This window comes from Indicator indicator, chromosome 8 (assembly GCF_027791375.1).
Source record: "Indicator indicator isolate 239-I01 chromosome 8, UM_Iind_1.1, whole genome shotgun sequence".
NCBI classification, from domain to species: domain Eukaryota; kingdom Metazoa; phylum Chordata; class Aves; order Piciformes; family Indicatoridae; genus Indicator; species Indicator indicator.
In genome coordinates this window covers 21805140-21819135 of record NC_072017.1, presented here as the reverse complement: position 1 = coordinate 21819135, position 13996 = coordinate 21805140, and positions in this window count along the sequence as shown.

Genomic DNA, 13996 nt, shown 5'->3' with positions numbered 1-13996 from the left:
CATCAGTCTTCTTGAAGTCTGAAACAAAATGTATTTCTTCCAAAAGAACAAACATCAACCTAGTTGCTCCAAGGCAAACAATACCTTTCAACCAGTTACGCTGACCAGCACTCGAAGTGCAGAATTCCCAAGCAGAGGAATGGTCAACATCGCTACATCCAGTGCTCTCTGGCGCCATGAAGGTATGTGTTGAGGCAAAAGCAGAAGAGGCAGGAAAGTGCTGGGCTCTGACTCTTAAAATGTTACAGTCCTGGGAGGAGGGACTGTGGATCAAAATGAGCTTCTCTATTCCTTGGACTTCTCTAATTTTCCCCAGGAACCTCTACATTCATTCCTTGATTCATTGCATACTCCAAAGGCTGTCTCCTCTAATTCATGTCATCTTTATGGGTTTGGACTTGAGTTTCATCAAGCTGATTTTCATCTCTTTCTCAGCATGTACTCAATAGTAGATATGTCAAAGGGCAGTTGTAATTCCCAGATTGAAAGAAAAGATAAAATAGCATTGATATTAATAACACTGCAGTCCATATACTGACTGCATTGTGATCATTTCCCACAGCCTTTCTACAGATGTCGGATAGAAGCGATCAGCACTGAGTGCTGTTTCATATTGCATCTGGGAAGCCTTAACAGAAGGAAAAGTGATCTCCTACCATCTGGGAACACTTAGTGAGGAATCAGTAAAACCATGCTAAGTCATTTCTCTCTCTGAGCCAGGTCATGCAGCTGTGTCAGGGATTTTGCATGCTTCACGATGTCAAAGGCCACCACCAAAGCTTTGAGTCATCTGAAAGTCAACAGGCATCTGGCCATGGTTGCTAGATGAGATATTTTTATCGTTATGCTTAGCATAGGTGAGATTCAGTGCTTTAGGAGAAATGATCTCAGGCAGTTGCTAGCCGAGTGAGTATGGTCTAGAAGACATTTCTTCAGCAGACATCAGAGTAAAGTGTGTTTTGTTGGTGTGTCCCCCGTAAGAGCTGTTGGCAGATTCCTCTCAGGAAGAAGCAGTGATTCATTCTTCCAGAAGCAGCTTATGCAGTCCCCGCAGGACTTTTTCCTGGCCAAGTTGGAATAGTCTAGATTCTAGATTAGTAATTTGTATTACAGTAGTTTCTCGGAAGTCCCTATGTGGCAAGGTACTTCAGAGAAAAAAGAGGGAATCCCTGTGCTAATACGGAGATGTGATCTGAACAAGAGAGAAATTAAGCAATTTTCTCAGTGTCAGTAGGAGATTCTGGAAGGTATATGAGCTGAATGAGTATCTTCCAAGCACTGCAGTAGCGTAATTACTATATATACTAATTTACAGTCACTTATAAGAAACCAGTAAGAAACAGGTGTAATGTGACCTTCTGTAGAATTCACTGAGTGATTTTATGTTCAAATTAAAGTTACACACTAAATTGATAAACAATCCCTTTCAAAGTCATACTTTATAAATAAGTCCTCTAAAATCTGTTTTCAAGCACTCAAATTGCCTTTGTGATCCTTTAATGCCTTATGATCTTGCAGTTCAGAAGTATTTTCTATCACCAAAATATCTCTTGAATTTAGATACTTCCAGTAGTTTACATAATAAATACTTGTAAAACAGTACATTGAAAATGCATAGTGCCTTATATAACTGTATAGTTTTAGTGCCTTATAACTGCATTGTCTGTTAAATGTTTTAATTCAGATATTTATTTTTCTGCTCATACAGCTTTGGCTACCCAGTAAGATTAGTTTATCATCACTAGATAAACACATTGCGGGTGCTAAAAGCTTGAAGCCATTAGGTTCAAGTACGAGTCTTCACCAAGTACATCATACTTGCTGGAGTATGACACTGCAGCCTACATGAACTCAAAGATCAGTCAGAGAAAAGGATGTGGATCTTTTATGTTCAGTCAGTTATAAAATCTTTTTTGCCTCTTCCTCCCTCCCTGACTAAAGAAGCCATCCTTGATAAATGCATAGAAATGCATGTATCATTCTAAAACTTGTACATAATATACACATCTATTTCATAATCATTCTAACCTGTTAAATAGGATTCACAAAGAAACTGTAAAATAAAGATTATTTATAATTGATGCTCATAGTGTAAGATGGGCAAATATGTACACATTCAGACCGGGATTTTTTCTCATTTTGTTTAATTTTCTTGCTGCTTTTATTCACCTTCAAATGCGTATTTGACGCTTGGAAGAAAATAGAAGTTTAAACGTGTTTATTCCACCAGAAGGTGAGTGCTTTGGCTCAATGCAGAAATACCTTGTCTAAGGATATTATGAAAGTCTTTTTGGTTTGTATATGCATAATTGTATGCTTGTGGGTTTTTTACTGGACTGAATTGTAGCTTCAGAATAATATGGTCCAGTGGTGTACTGATGAGATCCATCTGACAACGTGTGATGCATCTGACTGAAACATATACCTTGCCAGCTTTTCAGAACAGCTATCAAGATGCTCCCAATATGCGTTTTTTTGATAACAGGCTTGGTGAGGATGTTTTCACTGCTTTCTGTGAAATAGAGCAGCCATTCAGTCTTTCCTCTGCCATGTGGCACAGAGGGTGCATCATGTGCTATTCCTATGTGACCTGGCACATCAAGCATGTCACCGTCATGAGAGAGACATGAGACAGGAGAAAGAGAAATGTTTTCTCATCATCAGGCTTATTGTTCCCCATCTGCACCAAGTCTTTTTCTGCAAAAAGCTGAATAAAGAGCACCCAGATTAAACCTATACTGAGCAGTTATTGACTCTGAGCTGAATTAAAATGCAATGCTAAACAATGAAAGAACCATATGTTCTTCTCACTCAGGATGTTTTTAAAAGAAAATTGTCTATACAGAGCTGACATAATATGACAGAAATTTAACAAAAAGTCATGCATTTACTCATCACCAACTTTCAGATATGCTGATCCCTAAAGAAGTGGTTTAGCTAACAACTAAGCAAAAATCAGCATCTAGCTAAGAACCAAGCAAAAATAAGCAGACTTTTTAGCTATATATTTTAGGTCTGCTTAAACACATTTTAGAGGCAAATAACCAGAGCAGCATTTAGGACCTTAGAATGTGAGGAGGCATGGCAGAGTATGCCTGTGACTTCTCATAAGAAAAGGCCCAAAGTGTTAGCTAGCTGCTCTTACCACAGTGTTTATGAGGGATGTTGGCTTTGTTGCTAAATTCCTGCCCTCACTTTAGATACAAATGTATGTCCTGCATATTACTGCAATTTCACATAAATATATAATGTTGTTTAAGCATAGTTATCACCAAAAGGTATTAAAATATCAGTTATGATGATGGTATTCTTAATTATGTAGAAAATCTTTTTGGCCTGCATGTAATATTGGTAGAATGAAGTCCAAGCTGAACTACATCATCACCTATTTAAGGACAAGAATGCAACTAGCAACCAGTAAGTTCCAAAATGGATCTTGTCATTGAAAATCTGGGACATGAGGACTTCCAACTAGGCTTCGGGCAGGAGACTTCGAAGTACAATCTTTCACGGGTATGTACAAGATACAGAAACAGTATTTGTGATTTCAGAGGATTGTAAATACCTATTACCTTCACACAGTCCAATTCTCACCATATTACTCAATATTTATACTGTTGTGATTTAAGAAGACATCCCTTATCTGCCCTTTCGATTTTTAACACCAAAGATTGTTGAAAATTAAATATTTCATTACATACCTCAGTACTTCCTAGCAATTTTGAAACCATTATCTTAATATTTCCCTTTGAGCTGTCTTTTGCTTTCATCTGACTGTATCTTCTGTGGAAAAAGACAGTGAAACTGCTTATCTATATTAAGACAGCATCTTTGTGCCACTGTACTGGGGCTGGAGAAAGTTGCTGCAGCAACAGCACAGATTATGTAACACTGTTCAATGAAGGATGAATAGGCTGGTGTACAAGGGGCTGCAATCCCAAGCTCTCCATTTCTGTCAGTTTCTGTCACTGCTTGCAAGTAGAATACATTTTATAATAGGTTTTTTAAGTCTCTGTGGACAGTAATAAAAATATGGAGAGAGCATAGTTCTAGACATTCCTTGATATCACATTTTCCTTGGCATGTTTGAAGTGGCAATTACAGTAAAAATGGTGTTTTACAGAATCCAAAATGTTGATGCATTGCAAAGCACAGCAAGACTTAGCTATGTTCATGTCTCACCAGACTGAGCACTTCAAGTACATTAATGAGCTTCGGCAAACCTTTTCAGAGCTTACCTGTTTGGGTTTCTAGTTTCTTTTCGTGATTCCTCCAAAGTCTAGTTCTGACAACAGTGGTTTAGGAACGTTTTGGACTTGGGCATTCAGGAGTGAGCATGGTGGAAGGAAAGCTGCTATAATGGAACTCAGAAGGTTCATCCAGGTCCTGGAGTGGAGACTAAGTGGAGTCAAAGTGTGACTTGGGACACCTGGGCTTTTTAACATGGCCTGTCTTGGCTATAAAATCTAGTTCTTACATTCTCAGGAGATAATCTTCAGAGTGATTTATGCTCTGTGAAACACAGAAATACTTGCTAAAGCATTCAGCTGTTCCAGGATCTGAATGATCCTTTTTATGTATTGACAGCTTTCTAACAAAGTCATCTCTATTTCTACATTAAGAATCCATCTCCTTTTCTAACTGAAATTTCATCAATTACATTGTCTTTCTCTGCACATAGAGTCTGACCCTTAGAATATTACAAATAAAGATTTGGTTTTCATATGTCACATATTTATTTCCTGGAAGAGTAAGGGCAACGAAGATGGTGAAAGGTCTGGAGAACAAGTCTGGAGAAGAGGAGACTGAGGAGAGACCTTACCACTCTGTACAACTACCTGAAAAGAGGTTGTAGTGAGGCGGGGCTTAGTCTCTTCTCCCAAGTTACTAGTGATAGGACAAGAGGAAATGGCCTCAAAGGTGTGAGGGGAGGTTTAGATTAGATATTAAGACAACTTTCCCTACTGAAAAAGTGATCAAGTGTTGGAACAGGCTCCCCAGGAAGGTGGTTCGGAGATCATATTCCCTTGCTGTAAATGGTCTTTGCTTGACAGATGGTATGGCTTTTTCCATTACATCTGCTTATGTTTTGCACTTATGGATTACTGAGACCAGGACTGAAGAAAAAGAAGAAAGGAAAACAAAGAGAGAGAGAGATTAAAATCTTCCTGGACTGGTGACTGGAATTTGTGTGTGGAGCAAAACGAGGGATGTGAGCTTCTCAAAAATGTAAAGGGCTTGGTTGGTATGAAGGAGAGGGTTGCTGGCATAGCAAGCATGCTTCGTTAGCAGCCCAAACGGGGAGACGGCCCTGTCTGACACAGGTGGTGGCTTTATGTGTACGCAACAGTTGATATAAATCACAAGTACGCGGTTGTATCCAGGGAACGTGCACATGTACCTGTATGGAGAGAAATGTGGTAGGTGTGGTATAAACGCACAGATGTATACGCGCGTGCAATACCTACGCGCGTGCAATACCTGTGCGCGTGCGCTCGCGGCAGCGCACTCCCCAACCGCCGACGTCCATCAACCGCCACGACCCCGTGTGGGGCGGGCGTGCTCCCCTTTAAGCCTGCCTCTGGCGCCTTACCACGTGGTGGAGGCGGGGTAGGGGGTGTTGTGCAGCCAATGGGGGACGCTCGAGGGGTGCGGCGCTTTTGCGTCCCCGTGTCCGTTCCCGTCGCGCGGCTGCTGTGGGCGCGTGGGGTCTCCGCCGCTCTCTGCCCTGCCCCGTCCTGGCCGACCGGAGGGCGGGAGGCGGGCAGGCAGCTGTCAGCGCTGCCGGGTGGGCTCGGCCCCTCGGTCAGGTGACGGGCTGCCGCCGGGAGCGACGCTGCTGAGCGGGCCGGCGCTCCCCTCGCTGCGCCTCCGCGCTATGCTGGTAGCTCCGTGGCGGCGGGGATGCTGCCGCGGCCGCCACCGTTTGGCGCCCGCTGAGCCACTGTGAGAGCCGCGGTAGGGCCGCCACCGGGAGGGGCGGTGGCAGGGGCAAGGCGGCAGCATGGCCCCCACTCTGCTCCAGAAGCTTTTCAACAAAAGAGGTGGCAGCGCAGCGGCCCCTCACGGCCGGGCTCCGGGGGAGGGGCCCGCCTTCAGGTGAGCGGCAGGGGCAGGGTGGGTGCGGGCTCGCATGAGCTGGTTCCACAGGGGCCCCGGGATCTGTTTCGGCCGCGGAAGGATGTCTAGGCAAACGAGGAAGATGTGTATCCTTCTCCGCTGCTGAGGGTCTGCGGCGCAGGTGTGCCGCAGCCTCCCCTGGGACTCCCCCTCTGCGAACTTTCCGCAGGGGCCGGGAGGAGCGGACCGCGGGGAGGAGGCATCCCCAGGCGGGAGTGGGCGCCAGGAGGCACCGCCGCGCCGCCGTGGCTGTATTCCCTCCTTTCTATCTCTTTGGATCTCACAGCCATTTTATATCTGAGTTGGAAGTGGCATACTCGGGAACATTGGAGCGCGCACCGCGCAGCCCCTGGGCAGGCCCGAGGGAGAGGCGCCAGGGGTTCTCTTTCCTTGCATTCGTGTGTGACTGCTGCGATAACTCGCGTTCAGGTCTCATCAGCAGAGGAAAATAGAAAAATGGCTTAATTGTTGTGACCAAAATACACGTGCATTGTCTGGTGACCATGAGGTACCTTTCACTACTCTCTCTGCGTGTGATACTGCAAAACATTAAAGGTGAGATTTAGTAGCTATTGATACTTCAGGGCTCCAATACCTAATCCTAAAATACTGGATCGTACCTTTTTTAAACCCTCGGGGGCAGCAGTTTGCTCAGGCTGATGGTTTGGAGCTTTGTTACTTTTAGAGCATCTGTTATGTTCAGAAGACCGAACTGGCCCTGGTGAGTGCAGTGACTATCACATGCATATCCGGGAACCTCTGTATCTTTTTTGTGTTCAACATGAGTTGGCTAGTCTTGTGATCAGACAGTATGCAGCATTGAATTGGACTTTGGGCATTCACTGCTGAAACTGTTAAGAATGGTAAAGAAGAGGGTTGGAAAATAGCCTGATCCCCCAAGTGCCATAATGCCAAGTATTAAAGATCACAGTCATGGAGTCAGCATGGGCCACGGCCATGTGAGTGGCCAAGGTTGCAAGATCATGCTGAAACATGAAGTAACATCAAAATGGCGTTAAGGTATTTGGATTATAAGGCATTTTCTTTGGAAGTGGTAGGACGCACTGCTACTGCTGCATTCATTTAAGAGAAAAGGGCTAGTGAATTTCAGGATGCTGTGACATCTCTGTTGTTTTACTTGCTAGTTACTTTTCATAGCACTTATTCACCTTATTGAATTTAGTAACTCCTTTAATTTGAAACAAAACAAAATTGTTTTCCACATTTAAACTGAGTGACAGTTCCCAACTAACAGTTACTTTGCCTTGTACTTAAAATCTTACCAAGTAATCTATGTCAGAGACCAATGCTGTTGTGTTTTAAAGGTTGATTCATCAAGGATCTCCTTGAAGGCAGATTCTTTGCAGTTTGTCCCCTGTTAAAATCAGTAAGATTGCTCAATCTGGAGTATTTTTTTTGTAAATTCAAGGTTAATAAAGTATTGGAAGCATTTTGCACGTGGATTTGTTTTTTGTTTCACCTGTTAATATTTCATTCACGTCTTGTGACTTCGAAATGTGTTGCAGTGCTTTATCTAGTAATCTATTGGTGACCTGCAGGAGCATACTTACTGGTTCTTAGAAGCTCTACTACAATGTTTTTAATAGACTTTCTGTTAAGCACTAATCTCTATTTGAATAGACAGATGTGACTGGACCTAAGTAAACAGGAAGAGTTAATCCTTTGGTAGTGTCTATGCTAAGTATATGCTGCTGGTCACTGCTGGAGGCAAAGTGGCAGGATTACTTTCTGTTCTAATGGCAAGCCTGTGTTTTTAAAAATTTTAGTTACTCTTCTTCCCTCTTTGTGTTTTGATTAGTGAAATCCCTCCACATTCAGTTCCTTGCTGTATATAACTCTCTTAAATGGCTCTGTAAGACCCAATAGCAATCTATATCCTTGGACTTTGAATTATTATGAAAGTCTTGAAAGCCAAAGTGTATTCACACAACCTCCTCACCCAGGAAAAATAACAAAATCACACACACACAAAAGTACATAATACCTTCTCAAATTAACTTAACTTGACATTTTTTTCTAGTCTTCCCAGAAACAGCAGAAGTTTGGTTGCACAGAACCATTGACTGGGCTTGAGGTTTGCCTGTAACAAGTACCATGTGTGCTTGTTCTTTTGCCTCCCTCTCCTTTGACTGGAGCTGAATCTTGACCAAATATCAGTGCTGCTTCCTTTCTTGGTTTCTGAAGAAAACAGCAAGCTACAAGGTCCATGCTGCTTACCAGGATGAGCTGGCACAGCCTCAAAGAGAGACATGGTGCCTGTAGCTGAATGTGGAGCCACAGTAAATTGTTTCCTGGGTGCATGAGCATTAACATCTTAATTTGGATCAGGAGTGCTCTTTTAAAGAAAACCTCTCAATTGTCTCCACTTACTGTGCTTTGACCAACGTAGCTGAGTGGCTTGGGTGCATAAACTGGATTCCTGTTGGAATGAATGACACTAGAAAAGTGCTCCAGCCACTAATAAGCATATAGTCCCTGGAACCAGACAAATGCTGGTCAAAAGTAAAACCCCAGAACACATACAGTGTGGGTGTCAGGTCCTTAGCACCAATTAATTCACTAGTTGTGTTGGCCTCTGATACGTGTTCATGTAAACGCAACCCTGGGCTGGGTGAGGAGAATGTAAACAAGGTGTAGATGTCTGTGAAGAGCTGTTAGAATTGTAGGACTTCTACTGACCTGCTTCAAAATAATGGATGTATCAAGGGATAGAAGGGTAGAATTTAGAATTGTAGAATGTCTTATTTATGCTTTTTAAAAAAAATAATTTACAAACCAGCTGAAGAACTGATGGGTCTTAGTGACATGATATGGTATTTGTTCTAAGCAATTTTGTACACAGATATTCAGCTTCTGGTTTCTGTTACTACTGCTTTTCCCTTCCCTTAACTGAAAATATCAAAACGTTTGTGTGCATAATGCATATAAAATATGTGTATATGCTCACAAACATGTATTTCAACAGAGACGTTTTGAGTGACTGAGTTTCTTTTTAGCCTCTGTCTTATGCTCTGAGGAAATTCTGATTAATTTGTGTATGGCAAATCTGTATTTATATGGTTTAATTCCCCCAATATTTCTTATTTCCTTATCAGATGTTATTTCCCTATCAAGATTATTTTAGAGTAGTTTGTACAGGTTTTTTGGAATACCAGGGTCGTGCTCAGCAGAATGGTAGCTATTACTCCTCATGAATTTTGAATTTTAGGGAGTAAGTATTTTATAAGCAGCCAGAATCTCAAGAGTAGAATGTCTCAAGTGCTAAGTACATATTGAGTAAGGTAGTGGGGGATGGCCTTAAGGAAATCGGTATAGGTTGCAGATGGTTTGATTGTACTGAAATTCATAGTGGTTCCTCTGTAATTGTCCTTACCTGATTCTAGTATGAGATTTTTATATCAGTGCATTCCTATACTTCTCAACATGAAAAACTGACTTTATCCTTAAACTGAAGATTTAGGTTTCATATTAACTGCATTCATCGATAGTTGTGTTTTGTTGTGGTGGTGAGGTTTTCTGTTTGGTTGGTTGGGTTTTTAGTAAAGTACCTATATCCAGGGATGCAAGAAAAAAAATAAATGGCTTGGACTTTTGGAAGGACTGTGCTATCACTGCTGAATGTGTAACTTCTGCATCGCAACTTCTGATGAAATTTCTTTGATATTAGTATGTTTAGTGCAGGAATCTTGTAGAACAGAATAACTTTGTTTTATGTGAATTAAAAAAAAACAAGGATGTGCTGTTTCAGCTGTGTCTGAAACTTGAAAATGGGCTGTTTCTTTGGCTTTAAGTATCAGCTATTTCTTCTGGTGTCTATAACGGAGAGGTTGTCATGTTGTAGCTGCAGAGTATTTATCTGGTAACACTTTGTTAGCTTTGGTATATGAGATCATTTGTTTGGCAGCTGATCCTAGTAATTCCTTTGGTCATAGCACTGAAATGCTTGGTGAGATCCTACTCGCTAAGCATTATTTCACAGCATTTATTACCAGCCTGGCAATGTTCCACCTTCTGAAAAAGGAAATAAAGCAGTAATGAGCTTTGAGTCTGCTTGCATATCGGTTTGTTATATCTTTTTTTAAAACAGAACACTCAGTCGATTCTTGTAGCTTAATTGGACTTCTCTGAGCTCCTTGCAGCTTTTGTAGTAATATTACTGAGCACCTGTGTCCATCTTTATACACGGGAACATCATTAAACATCTGTCTGTAAATGCTTCAAAAAGCCTTTGAAAGACAATCTCTTTTTTACACTGTAGGAAGGATGATGCAGCTCAGGGCCAGATTGAACATGGGAGCAGGAAGGTTAAAGAAGTCTAAGCCATGTACCTCTTCATGGACAGCTGAAGGTGAGCCTTAGAGTGCAGTATTATATCTCTGCTCTGGCATCAGCCTTTTGTCAGTAACGAGAGCTGAAGAGTAAGTTCTGCAGAAAGATTTATTACAGTATCACCCAAGAAAACAGCTCAGAGAGGAAGTGATTGAAAATATGGTCTTTCAAGTGGAAACCACACTTCTAGCCTGGGGCTGTTCAGAAGGAAAACAAACAAACCCCAGGTCCTCTGCTTTTGAGCTTTGCAGGAACCAAGACCATTCTCCTTTTTGTTTAGATTTCCCCTCTCTTACACACTTCTGTCACTGAACAACCTTTTGGTTTCCTCTAAGGTTACTCTGAGAGTAACGCTTGTTCTCTCTTAAAGTTGCAATAAGACACCTTTTTGGGGTTTTTTTTCCCCTTTTTTCGCCACAGATATCTGAAAAACTGTGGAAATGTGTAAGCTACTGATATTCTGGAAGGTAAGAATGTCCTTTGGTTGTTTAATTCCATGAAAAGATGCATTCTTGCCTGATTGATCAAATTGATTTTGCCAGTGGGTTATCTTATTTCTGATTTTCAAGGAACATCTATGTGGTATAACCAGCTAGTAGTGTATTTTCCTACACACCTCACTCTTAAATTGCTGCACAGTTGGATAGTAAGTGCTTGATTCCCAATTCTTAGGATACTTTTGCTGTTACTCTGCCACCTACTATGCTCTGTAGAAAGTGATTTTGGGAGTAGTATCAAAAGAAACTCTTGGAGCTACCTTCCTTTGTTGGTAGCACAACTTAAAGCAGAATACGCTACAGTCTAAAGCAGTGATGCTCATACTGTAGGGCAATGCTTGTCTCTTGACATAAATAGATTGATGTGAGCAAGAAAACAGCTGCTTGGGGCTGCGAAATTTAGGCATTCATTTATAGAAGTTGAATTTGTAGAGAAACTTCAAAAGCTGATGCAGAGCTTTATTGCCAGTAGAGGCTGACTTCATTAAAACTTATGTAAACTTTGTAACTTTTCTTATGTAAGCTTAACAGAATAACTTTTATTAAAATTTGGGGGGGAAGGAATATGGAAGAGATTTGTCAAAAATATTGTTATCATTAGTCATCATCCCACTTTGACACTGTGGGGTGTAAGTGTTCCAGTGCATGGTAGCGGCCTTCAGCTTGTAGCTTTGGTCTGAACAGTGAGTAACAGTAGACTGAAAGTGCAGAAGGAGTACCTGTGACAAAATAGCTGGGGTCAGAGAGTCAAGAAAGTGGAATAATTACTTTCATAAAAGCAATTTATTTATTTATTGTCTTAAAGCTCCTGAGGAATTCTTTTGCAAAGAGAATTCTCTGGATTAATACTGACTGTGTGCAACAAACCTTGGTGGAATACCTGTTCCTTTAAATATTCCTTCTGACACTAACAATCGTATGCTTTCATCTGTAAATGAGTTTGCACCTTAGTGATGTTCAGAAATGTTTTCTGAAGACTAAGTTATAGAGCTATCTGTGATGTTTTGTATTTGTCGACAGTTGTTTCTACTAAGTACACCCTTGATTAAAAGCATGCTGCCACTTTGTATGCTGCTTAGACAAAGTGTTGTAAGAAGAATGTTCTTCTGCTATCCTAATCAGCATTTGCTATGTGAAGGTTTCCATGGGTACACTTGTTAGGGAAAAAGATGAGGAATATAATTCTGTAGGATGGTGGTTAACAGACTTGCTAGAGACAGTAAGCAAGAAAAATAATTGGGTATGTCTGTGAGGACAACAAATGTAACTATCTGTACCTTTGCATGCACTTCCTGTGATAGTTGTCAGTTTACTGCTGATCTGACTAACAGGAGTGGATGTGGTTGTTCTCCTTTGCCTGTTGTGAATCATCTATGTGTGTGCTCTGTCTCCACTTCTTAATTTTCAGGATCAGATTCTTCTGTGTTCTGCATTCTCCTTACCTTAAGAATGCTTTCTGCCTTTCTTGCCTCATTTCATTTGCTCTATTTGTATGCATTTGTCACTCAAATACAATAGCAATGTCACGTTCTTATATGCAAGATTGAGATCACAGGACAAGCTGCTGCTAAGACTGCAGGGCAAAACATTCTTTTGAGACAGAGAGAAGAGTTTCAGTAATAGTGCCTGTTCTTCCTCCACTATAATTAGGGCAAATATGGGTATTTTTACATGAGCAAAAATATCTCTCGTCAGTCAGCATGCTTCCTGGATATCAGTGAGATTCTTAGAATTGTAGAAATCAGCATGAGGGCTTTACATCACACTTGCTGCTGTTAAAACTGACTCATGATTTTCCTTCCATAGAGTGCTGAAGTGAAACTTGAGCTGTGATGTAATTATTGAATTAGCCTGAAGCTTTCTCTGCAGCAAGTTCTCACCTCAGTGCAATACACTTCAACTTTTCTCTTGCAGGGTGCTCAGTGGAGTTTCACATGCTAATGAAAACAGCTGTATTAAACAAATAATCTGTCAGTGTTTATTTGCTTCTCTAATAGAGCTGTTAACAAGCTGCATTTGTTATTAGCACTTTCAAATTAGAAATATGAACACTTTAGTACTTTGTATTTTATAATGAAGTCAGGAAATTTCTTATAATAGTAACTCTTAGCTTTTATTATTAAGTTTACTGACTTATGAAAGAAAACAGTTAAAAGAGTTGGAATAATTAACCCTCTCTGATTATGAAGATATTTATGATATTTGGCTGTGGATGTGCAGCATGCTTACTAAGTCCTAAAACAATTTCATGTATGATTCCAAGTTCTAGAGTGGATGAGTAACACAGAATGACTTCAGTGTTAGGGAGGTTCAGTGAATATGTCACTCATCCACTCTGGACTAGGTCAGAGTATAGTTTAGTTCAAGAAGAATTCAGGTACTAAACTTCTTGTATTCAGAAGTTCCTCTGTGCAGTCTCACAGACAGGAATATGTTTGGAAATGCTTTTAATTGGAATTGGGAAAATAATTCTATTTGAAAACTGTTGTCTTCTGTTTGCTGCTTTATGGTGGCACTTGGTAACTGTAAAATGCCTGTGTATGGCTGGACTGGATAATGGCTCCAAGGGTGGGTATGGAATGGAGAGAAAAAATGAGAACAGAATGTGGTATTTTGTAGCGGGCATGTTGTTTTTCAAAAGAATCTGTCAATCAGAATCATTGATGCTGCACCTGCCTGATTTCTTTGTTTTAAAGCAAAACACACCTGTGTGGAATATCAAAGATAATTTGAACCTCTGAGTTAAACTTTGTTTTACTCTTATAGAAACATTTGTGTATTTGTATTGAAATGTAGTATTGGTATGAGAGCTAGCAATGTGATTGAACCAGTGGCTGTTTGTATTACTGAAGCACTGAAATTTGGCTCAAGTATGAATCTTTGGGCTCTGTTTTAACTAGAAAAGCAAGTGAGTTTTGTTTGCTTGTTTTTTTGATGAAGTTGTCCTGAATCTATAATTGTTAAGAAGGCCCCTAGTGAGTCTGCTCTGGCCAACTTCATCTTGGGAGAAAGTCAGGTCCGTTACAAAA